Genomic DNA, 11,075 nt, shown 5'->3' with positions numbered 1-11,075 from the left:
GATGACACTGGGGCTGTCTGGGTTTGGAATTCTGCCCAGGAAAGCTGCAGAGCTGACCCAATTCTCAGAGAAAGCCTTGGCTTCTGAGAGTGCGGCTCACAGGGGTGTGGCTGCATCAGAGGTGTGTCCAGGATTTTGTAAGCAGTCTTGACACCCAGACCCTCCAGCTGGAATGTGAAGGCGGGTCCTCAGTGTGACACCCCCGCCACCCTTGGTGAGCTGAGAACTTTCTCCTTTCCAAGTGGTTGATTGTAGAGAGGTGGGTGGGTTCTGGGCAACATCAAAGGAAAACAGCTAATTGTGAAATTCCACTTTCCAGCCTCCCCTGACACTCCCTTTAACAGGCTATGGGAACAGGAAGCCTACTAGAATCTGGGACAGGAAGAAAATCACCGGAAGAGCCAATGTACGTGCCACTGAGATGTGAGGTGGAAATACTAAAACTCTGTTCCAAGCACTGAAGAGCCAAGCCAGAGTCTTCTGTGTTCCCAACACCACTGTCTCCTGGCTTCCCACCCTTCCCACCACCACTGCCTCTGGGTATTATCTCCCAAGTCCAGTCTTCCACCACTGTCCCGTTTTCTTTTTGTCCCCAGGCCTCAGGTCTGTGATCTCTCACTGGATTGGAGAGGCTATATTTGGGAGGGTTAAATCCTCTGAAGATGGAGCACTTGTAACATTATTGATGGAGCGCTTGTAAATTATTCACCCCATATTGGTGAAGGTATGAAGGAACCCCAACTTTCCAAGCTGCACACACTTCCTGAGCCTCTGGCCATCCTCTGCAGTGGAGTCTTTGTTTTGGGGGCAGAGGACTGGGACTTTACTTGCAAATGGTGAAGTCATAGAATAGGGAGGGAGCTTTGCACGTGGCTCCCTTTCCTTCCCATTCTCTGGGGTCCATGAGAGCCCAGACCCTCCATGAGCCCAGTTCTCCATGGAAGACATGTCTAATAGATGTTGATGATGACTATGAGGAGAAACTGCAGAAGTGCACTGTTCAGTTTAGTCTTCTCTAGGTAACTGTCACACGGAGGACAAGGATTGGAGACCAGAACTAAGAGCACTTTCAGGCCTGTGAATCCAGACAGATCAATTCAGCCCTTGGCACCTACATTTTCTATGACACTGCCTTGTGCTATGGGTGCTGATTTAGTTGGTGAACCATTGCTGCCCAGAAAGATCCTTTACTCTTGGCAAGAGGCTGAAGCAAATATGGGGAGGCCCTGGGTTTGTAGTCTTTGTAGGAAAGAGCCCTGGGTAGAGTTTTGTGACACAGGGCAGTGTGATAGAAGAGGGACCCCCAGTGGGAGGCATCTCAGCTCCTGGCTCAGTGATCTAAGGGGGTCTTGGATCTGGGGTAGGAAGTTGGGGATGGGGTGGTGATTAAAATTCCATCCAGGGATAGATGTTTGCTAGACTCTTTTTAAGAATAGGCTAATAGAGCCGGGTGTGGTGGTACACACCTTTAATCCCAGCACTAGGGAGGCAGAGGCAGGTGAATCTCTGTGAGATAGAGGCCAGCCTGGTCTACATAGGGAGTTTCAGACCAGCTGAGGCTACAGGGAGACCCTAAAAGAGGCTGTAGATGTAGTTCTGTTTTTTAGTGTTCCTCCCATTTCAGCCTCTCCTGGGCTTTCACAAGGTCTTCAAAGAAACATGGCCATTAACACAAACAACTTTACACTGAGGAAACTGCATTCACTCACTCATTCACCCCTCCACACTTCTATTCTGTCACACATTTCATACATGCATTCGAACATTTCCTGCGCACGCACTCTGAGAGACCCCCTACGAACCAAAGGGGTATCCGTCCTTGTGGGTTTCAGGGGCCATAGGCACAGGAGAGAAAGAGGTAAGTACACTGGAAAGTGGGAAGTTCTTCCCAGGGAGAACGCACCAGTGCATGGAAGAAGGTGGTCAAGGCAGGCTTCTTGAGGAAGTGTTTTTTAAGCTGAGTCCTGAAAGCCTGGTTAGACTGTGAGGTGTCTTCCCCAGGTTCTGTAGAACCTGCCCCAGTAACCTCCTGCCTCAGCCACGTTCCAGTCCAAAGAGGCAATCACTTAAAACTCCTTTAAATAGTCTATATTTACACCTAAATATATTTCTAAAACAAATATTCTTCTATTTCATTATATTTCTGGCTTAAAATATTACCTACTTCCTTCCTACCATGAAAGTTTAGGGTTACGCACACATGCACACACACTTATCTTTTGACATGGCCAAATGACCTTTTTGGTTAAATTACTATCCAATGTTTAGGTCATTGTGACCGTGTCAGTATTGTTCATAGCTCAATCAAATACCATGTCAGGAGTATATTTCTTTTCTTAAACAACTTTTGTTTTTACTAGCATTGGGTGTTGCCCCATTTTCCGTTTGCTGGATGTATTTAGCATTAATTTGTACCCAAATACAACTCTGAAGTTTCCCTTAATGAACGTCAGGAATTGGTTATTGGTTGGTGTTCTGTCAAGCTGGCTCAGTCTTGGTGGCATGGACCACGCAGTCATAGGACAGTGGGTTCAACCAATAGCTTTTTTTCTTGAGCTCTTTCTGTCTTTATTGCAAGCTCCCCCTTAATTCACTTCTGCATTTCTTGAACTTTTTGTCTTCCGCTTTCTGGTTTCTGTCTTGTAGCATCCCTAAGAATAGATCTGTGGAAGGCAAATTTCAAGGAAGCAGTTTTAGTTTCAAAGCATCTTTAAAAAATTATTAATGTGTATTTGTATGTGATTGCATGTATGTATACTATGTGTATGTGGGTACCTGTGAAGGCCAGATGAGGGTTTTGGAGCCCCTAAAGCTAGAGTTATAGGTGGTTGTGAGCCACCTGATGTTGGTGCTAGAAACTGAATTCAGTTTCTTTGCGAGTGCAGTATGTGCTCTTAACTGCTGAGCCACCTTTCCAGCCTCCAAAGCGTCTTTATTTATCTCTTCACAATCGTCACAATGGAGATATGGCTGGGTATTGAATTCTAGGTCAGAAAGCATTTCCCCTCTGTATTCGGTAGGAGTTGCTTCAGTCTTCTTGCTGCTAGTGCTGTTATTGAGAAAAGTGTGATCCCAGCTGTGGATCCCTGCGCATAAACTCTTTTCTCTTTCTCTGGAAGCTTTCAGAATTTTCTCTGCATGCCTGATCCTGGAATACATATGATGTGTATGTATATTTTTGTCTTTTGTTATCCTTAATGGGGCCCTTTCACTTGGCACTTCATGCCTCTAAGCTCTGGGATTGTCTCATACCATTTTTGCTTTTTGAGCCAGGCTCTCACTCTGTAGTCTGGGCTAGCCTAGAACTCTCTTTGTAGCCCACACTAGCCTTGAACTCATGGTGATCCTCCTGCTTCTGCCTAATGATGGGATTGCCAGGTGTGAGCCACCACATATGGTTGATCATGCTGCTTCTCTTCTGGAAGTTCATTTGTTTGAATGTTAAAACTTCCAAAATGGTCATCAGATTTTTTTTTAATATTTAAAACTTATTTTCATTTTATGTATATAAATGTATTGTCTGCATGTAAGTGCACCCATGTTGTGCAAAGCCAGAAGAGGACAGAAGAGAGCATTGGATCCCCTGGAAATGGAGTTACAGACACTTGTTAGCTACCATTTAGATTCTGGAACTCGAACCCAGGTCCTCTGCAAGAGCAGCCAGTGCTTTTAATTACTGAGCCATCTCTCCAGCCCATTTTATGTCTATTTTGGTGTCTGTTTTTAGTAGTTACAGCTTCCCTCAAATGACTTTTATTCTTGACTATCCGATCTTGTTTAAGAGTAAGGCATTTAAGGGCTTAGGGGATGGCTCAGAGGGTAAAGTATTTGCTATGCAAGCATTAGGACCTGAGTTCAAATTCCCAGTATCGACAGAAAAGCAAGACAATACAAGTAACCCCCAAGGAGCAGAGTGTGTAAGGGGGATGGGGGATGGCAACAGATGTATCTTGGGGACTCATTGACTAGACAGTGCAGTCTAAACAGTGAACTTGAGGGCTGGAGAGATCGCTCGGTGGTTAAGAGCACTCTTGCAGAAGACCTGGGTTTAGCTCCAAGGACCCACATGGTGGCTAACAACCCTCCGTAACTTCCAGGGGATCTGACACCGTCCTCCAACCTCTTCGGGCATTGCAGGACACAAGTACACTTACAAACACACAAGCAATACACTCATACACATGAAATAAAAATAATAAATAAAATATTTTTTAAAAAAGAAATCCAAACTGAATTTAGGTTCAGTAAGAGACCCTTAAAAAGTAATGTGGGTAGTGCTAGAGGAAGACAGCAAAGTCGACCTCTGGCTTTCACATGAGCATGCACATATATTTACACACAGGCACAGTGAGGGGTCTAGTAGTGATATGCCTGGTGTTGGGGCAGTTGGTTTCTTAGTCTCTCAGGAAAAGGATAGGAGCGGGCTGTGTCCTGGTCTTGGGGACCCAGGCAAGGTCTAAGAGCAAGTAGGGTCATTTCTCTTGGGTTTCTGGTGAAGGGAATAAGCTCTGCTGCTTTCTACATCCTCACAGGAGTAGGGAGCAGGCTTGGAGGAAGCTGAAGGGGGTCTGGGGAGTGAGCCATGCCAGGCCCCTGCAGCTCTCCTCAGCACCTCAGTCTCTCCAGACGTTAACCCTGTGACTTGGCAGCACGAAGTGATGCGGACTGAAACGTTCATCTCCCTCTCTTTGCGTTTGCAGTCTCCCCTTGCCGCCTCTTCCCGGCATCCGGTGCCTCCGTTTCCTGAGATTGTCTGAGGCTCTGCTGACTTAGCATCTCCTCCTCTTCAGACACCCAGTGGTGGGGAGAAAGTGGGAGCTTCGTTCCAGGATGTTCTTGACACTCTGTTCCAGCAAGAACCTTCTTCAGACCTTCTTTGGCTGAGGGCAGGGTTTGTTTCCTTTGCTCTTTGCTTCCGGTAGGCCCGGCTTGGGACAGAGCCAGATGCAGTTGTCTGCCGCAGTCTCCTCCCAGGTACATTCCTTTAGGTTTTTCCCACTGTGCTAGCTCATTCCTGGCCCTGTCAGGGCAGGGTACCGGCAAACTCAGGGTTGTTCGGCTGGTTCTACCACTTCAGAGTCTGCTTTCCTTGCTGTAGCCTGGTTCCCATGCATCCAGGGATAAGCCTGGGGGTGGGGCACTTCTGTGAATCTGGAACTCTAGACCATAGAGGCAGGATACCCATTCAATGTCTCTGAATTCCCAGGCCAAAGACATGACCTTGGAAAGAAAGACTCAAGGCCTAAAATTTTAGAGGCCTAAGACTGAGCCTGCGACTCAGGGGACTCGTGGCAGTCTGAGGGGACTCAAGGCTGCCCACAGACAAGCCTTGCCTTAATTAAAGCTGGCCATGCAGGAGCAGGCTGGCCCCTTTTCTCTTGTACTCACAGGAGAGGTGTGATGAGGCTTTTCTTTTTCTCAGACTGGCCCACCTTTTGCTGTCTCCCGAGGGTTCAGTCTCTTAGAATCTCTTTGGAAGGGTTTTGTTGTTTGGCCAGGCAGGGCTGGGGCTGGAGTCTCTTGGGAGACATGATACAGCCTGGTTTATTTTGTGCAGAGACTCTCCGGGTATCATATGGGTGCACCTGCCGAAAATGCTGGGAAGACTCCGGGGTCAGCAGTCCTCCTTTACAGACTCACAGCCGCACAGACCTGTGTGAAGAGACCACAAGTGCCTGTAGGAAAGAGTTGTATACATGAAAGCAGGTATGCACACCTGTGCACACACCCTGAAGGCCAGAATGGGTGTTGGGTATCCTCCTCTATAACTCTCCATAGTCTCATTCCTGAACCTGGTGCTCACATTTTCTCAGCTAAGCTGGAAGCCAGCAAGCTCCAGTGATCCTTATGTTCCCATTCCATCAGAGCTGAAGTTACAGGCATTTGTAGGGACCCCCAGCTTGTCATGTGGGTGCTGGAATCCAAGCTCTGGTTCTCATGATTACAGAGCATACACTGTTAAGGGGAGCCATCTCTTAGCTCCCCTTTTCCAGAATTTTGTATGATGGAATCATTATTTACATAACATGTAGTCGTTTGTATATGCTTCATTTTTTCTTGAGATAGAGTCTTGTGTAGCCCAGGTTGACCCTGAACTCACTTTGAGACTCTCCTTGAACTCCTGATCTCTCCCAAGTGCTGTGATTATGGGTATGCACCACCAGGCCTACTTTATTTTGCATGTGATTTTATTACTTTCATATCATATTATTAGTTTTAGATTCATTCAAGCTATGTTAAAATCTCATGCCCTTTATGTATTTTTTAGTTTTTATTTTTTATATGTATGAGTTTTTGCTTGCATGTAGGTAAGTACACCCATATCGTGCAATGTCCTCAGAGTCAGAAGAAGGGGTTGGATCCCCTGGAACTAGTGTTACAGATGGTTGTTAGCTGCCATATCGGTGCTGGGAATCAAACCCAGGTCCTCTGCAAGAGCACTTAGTGCTCTTAACCCCTGAGCCATCTTTCCAGTTCTTATCTCATGCCTTTTAATTGCTGAGTAATATTCCATAGTATGGATATACCGCAGTTTGTAGACATGTGTATTGTTTCCATGTACGCATGTCATACAATGCCTATGGAGGCCAGAGAAGGGTGTCAGAACTCCTGAAACTGGAGTTACAGACAGCTAGACAGTTATTAGCTGCCATGTGAGTGCTGGGAACTGAACCCCAGTCCTCTGTGAGAACAGCTAGTGCTCTTAACTGCTGAGCCATCTCTCCCCCCTGTATTGACTACTTTTTTATTGTTGTTTGTTTTTGAGACAAGGCCTTCCTGTAGCCCTAGCTGACCTGGAATTCACTTTGTAGAGTAGGCTGGCCGCTCTTTCATGAGGAGCCCCTTGCCTCTGCCTCCCAAGTGTTGGAATTAAAGGTGTGTGCCAACACAACCTGCCAACCATTTGAGTCATCATTGACCACTTACATATCACTTCTTAAAATTAACTTAGGTGGAGGCAGGCGAACCTCTATGAGTTTAAGGCCAGCCTGGTCTACATAGCAAGTTCCAGGCCAGCTGGGGCTACAGGGAGACCATGTCTCAACAAAACAAAACAACAAAACAAAACAAAAAAAATTAACTTATCAGCCTAAATGATTTCCCATTTAAAACTGTTTCCTTTTTCTTTTATTTATTATTTTTATTTTATGTGTATAAGTGTATTGCCTGCATGTATGTAAGTGCACCATGTCCTGCAATGCTTGAGGAAATCAGAAGAGAGTGTCTGATACCCTGTAATGGGAGTTAGAGACCGTTATTTACTGCCATGTGGGTGCTGGGAATTGAACCTGGGTCCTCTGCAAGAGTAGCCTGAGCTCTTAACTTCTGAGCCATCTGTCCAGCCCCCTACAGCTGTTTCTTTTTAATGTTTTCCCTATGTTTTAGAACACAAGTTCTTTATGAGTTCATGATTTGCCTTTATTCATTTATTTTCTTTTTCTTTTCTTAAACTTTTCTATTACATTTCAATTTATTTATGGGGGGTGCTGTGCACATGCCGTGGTGCATGAGTGGAGATCAGAGGACAACTTGTGGGAAACAGTTCTCTCTTTCCACCATGAAGAGTGAACTGAGGGTGTCAGGCTTAGTGGTAAGTGCCTTTACCCACTGAGCCATTTAGTTGGCACTCTTGTCTTTTTTTCTTTAACTGTTAATGAACCACTGACTCCTTGGGCAACCTTGGACAAGTGACCTGTGACTTAACCTCTCCAAGAATAAATAAACTAAGAATACAAAGTGTTATTTATGGGTCCCAGCAGCTTGGCGGTCAGACTAGTGGTGGCAGTCAGTTAGCTGGCTTTGAGAAGGCTGTCAATGTCACCACAGCCCATACATTCAGTCCATGCCCTCCCCTGCCACCACAACACCCAAGAAGGTCATCTTAATAGAAGGGGCAAGTGAGATCTTCTGGGTTGTCAGCTAAAGCCAGGCTCATGAAAATGGGGCGTGGGGCAGGGAACAGCAGGAAAGGATAAATCGGGGGTGGGGTGGGGGAGTGCAAATGAAAAGGGTAATGGGGCTGGACAGATGGAGATGACTTGGCAGTTAAGAGAGGTAGGAGTGCGTACTGTTCTTCCAGAGGACCCGAGTTAGGTGAACAGCCGCCTGAAACTCCACGGGGCTCTGACACCTTTGGCCTCCGTGGACACCTGCAGCCCCGTGCACATACACACGCAGAGACACATACATAATTTAAAACAAAATAAAATCTTTTTTTAAAAGGGGAGCAGGCAGGAAGGTTAACCAAGAAACTAAAGAGGCTTTATCTGTAGCCGTGGATGAAGCAAGCAGGAAAGGAAAAGGACGGATGGCTAGCAGGGTCACCTTGAACAATGATACAGAGCACTTTTTTGCACCTCGGGCTAGTCTCAAGCTCACTATGTATTCAGGATGATGTTTAACTGATTCTCCTGCCTCTACCTCCTGAGTGCTAGAATCACAGGTAAATGCCACCATGCCTGTTTTACACAGTGCTGGGGATTGAACCTAGAGCCTCCTGCATGTTAGGTAAGTACTCTGCCAACTGAGCTACATCCTCAGCCCCAGAAGAATATCTTATAGAAACCATTTTGTATGGGTCAATTCTTTAATAGCTTAGTAACGCTAAGAATTTTTATTTATTTATTTATTTATTTATTTATTTATTTATTTTTTTTTTTTTTTAAGACAGGATCTCCTTTTAGCCCCAGCTATCCAGCTATCCTGGAACTCACTGTGCTATGTATGCCAGGCTGACTTCTACCTCACAGAGATCCCTGTCTCTGTTTCCCAAGTGCTGGAATCAAAGGCATGAGCCACCACACACAGCCTTCTAAGAACATTTTTAAGAAGAAAGGAATTTCATCTTGTCACTTTTTTTAAGTGTAAAAACTTTCCTTTTTCAGTGAAATTATCTGCTGGTTGTTTAATTTTTGGTTAGACCAGAAAAATAGCAGGATATTGGATAGCAGGTTTTGACTGTCTCGTATGTCTGCTTAACACCCCATGGATGGGGGACTGATTTCATCTCTTAGAACACATAGCATACCAAGTTTCAATTTATTATGTCTTCAATACCATGAAGCTGTGCATGGTGGGGCTGGGCTACAAAGTAAATTTGAGCTCAGCCTGGGCTACATGAGACCCTGTTTCAGAAAACCAAACAAGGGGTAGGGAACATGGAGATACCTCAGGGGGTAAAAGTGATTGACTTGCAAACCCGAGTTTGATACCCAGAAGCCGTGTAACAAACTGGATTCAGTGGTATGCATCTATAATACCAGCATTCCTATGGTGAAATGGAAGGAGAATTGCCCTGTAGCTCATGGACTAGTGACCTTGGAGTATGCTGTCCAGCAGAAACAACAGGAGAGACCCTGCTTCAACAACACAGAAGACAAGAACCAACTCCAGAAATGCCCACATTCTTTCTCTCCCATACACACAAATAAATACTTTAAAAACATTTTTGAAAGAATGGTTTTAAAAAGCCAACAACAGCCTGGTGTGGTGGCACATGCCTTTAATTCTAGCACTTGGGAGGTAGAGGCAGGCGGATGTCTGAATTCAAGGTCAGCCTGGTCTACATAGAGAGATCCTGCCTCCAAACAAACAAACAAACAAACAAACAACACAAAGAGCCCACGTACAAAAAACACTGACAACAAAAACCAAACCAAATAAAATAAAGCAAAAACCAATCTGCAATCACTTCTGCCCCATGTTGTTTTTAGTAGGATTGTTTCTAAAAGAAACTTTGATCTTGGCTCTCTTCTTCAAAGTGTGTCTGTGGCTTCTGTGGTAAAGGTGGCTGTTTTCTAATGACCTTGTTAATGTGCTGTGAGAGATGGAAAACCTGAGAAATTTGAATTTGTAGTGACTGTGATATTACATTGTGAGTTGGCAGGAAGAAGGACTGGTCTGCTCCTTCGGGTGTGGCGTACACCTGTAATTCTTGCACTCCACTTGAGAAGTGGAGGCAGGAGGACCAGATGCTCAAATTCATCCTTGGCTACACAGCAAGCTCCAGACCAGCCCGAGTTCATGAGAACAGTCTCAAAACAAAAACAAAAATTCCCACAAAAATCGTGTACAAATGGTGATGTCTGTGTGTGCTGATTCTCAAAACCAGAAACAAAGCCTCGACTCAGAAAGAAAAAAACATGTTACATAACCATAGATTTGTTATGAGAATTAATGAATTCATAACAGTCTAAGATGTGCCCCTCTGGCCAGGCTGGAGGGGACTGCTGTTTGCGATGATGCTGGACAATGAAGATGCAGGGCTGAGCCACTGAATAGATGCTTAGGGCCACTGATGGTGTTGTTTGACAGGTCTCCGGTGCCAGGCTGTGTAGTTGATGTGTGCTCAGAAAGAGCTAGGTAGGCTTCATCTGGGATGTATGTGTCAAATACTCCAGGCCAGTAGCCTTTAAATATTTCCTTACATATACCTAATAGTTTGGAAACATTTTATTCCCTAAATTTTTTTTTTTTTTTTTTAGTCTTTTTGTGTTTTTGTAGCTTCAGCTGGCCTGGGCTCATAGTAGTGCATGCCTTTAATCTCATCACTTGGGAAGCAGAGGCAGGAGGATTTCTGTGAGATCCAGGCCAGCCTGGACTACATATCAAGTTCTAGGTCAGGCAGCTGCACAGTGAGACACTGTCTCAAAGAAAAAAGAAGAAGCAGAAATTCTAATTAGTTATTTTTCTCTTTGAAATTGTATCTCTATATTCTTTTCCTACATGAATCTTATTTTTTTAAATAGAACTTTTGCCTGCATGTATGTAAGTGTACCATGTAGGTGCCTGGTGCCCTCAGAGTCCAGAAGAGGGCATCAGATCCCCTAGAACTGGAGTTAAGGTGTTGGCTGAACTGGGGGTGCTGGGAACCAAACCCAGGTTCTCTGGTAGAGTGTGTGTGTGTGTGTGTGTGTGTGTGTATCTGTTTTATGTATGTGTGTGGAATATATGCATATGTGTGGAGGCCAGAGGTCAATTGAAGCTAAAACTTACTCGTTTGGCTAGACTGACTAGTCACAAAACCCTAGGGAATCCTTGTATCTCCTTCCTCTCCAGTGTTGAGATTATGGAGC

At 45.1% G+C, this 11,075-nt stretch overlaps 1 long non-coding RNA gene across 1 annotated transcript; it reads left to right on the top strand.

Moving 5' to 3' along the window:
• The first annotated feature begins 596 nt into the window (after positions 1-596).
• Positions 597-8,696, top strand: LOC115067461. Its single transcript, XR_003846876.1, has 4 exons — positions 597-724; positions 4,701-4,974; positions 5,558-5,706; positions 8,668-8,696. It is a non-coding gene; the product is annotated as an uncharacterized LOC115067461 (long non-coding RNA).
• Positions 8,697-11,075: the final 2,379 nt, after the last annotated feature.

The sequence above is a fragment of the Nannospalax galili genome, unplaced genomic scaffold (genome assembly GCF_000622305.1).
Source record: "Nannospalax galili isolate Female #2095 unplaced genomic scaffold, S.galili_v1.0 scaffold1046, whole genome shotgun sequence".
NCBI lineage: Eukaryota > Metazoa > Chordata > Mammalia > Rodentia > Spalacidae > Nannospalax > Nannospalax galili.
The sequence above is the reverse complement of the archived record's forward strand: the minus strand, read 5'-3'. Positions and strand labels throughout refer to the sequence as shown.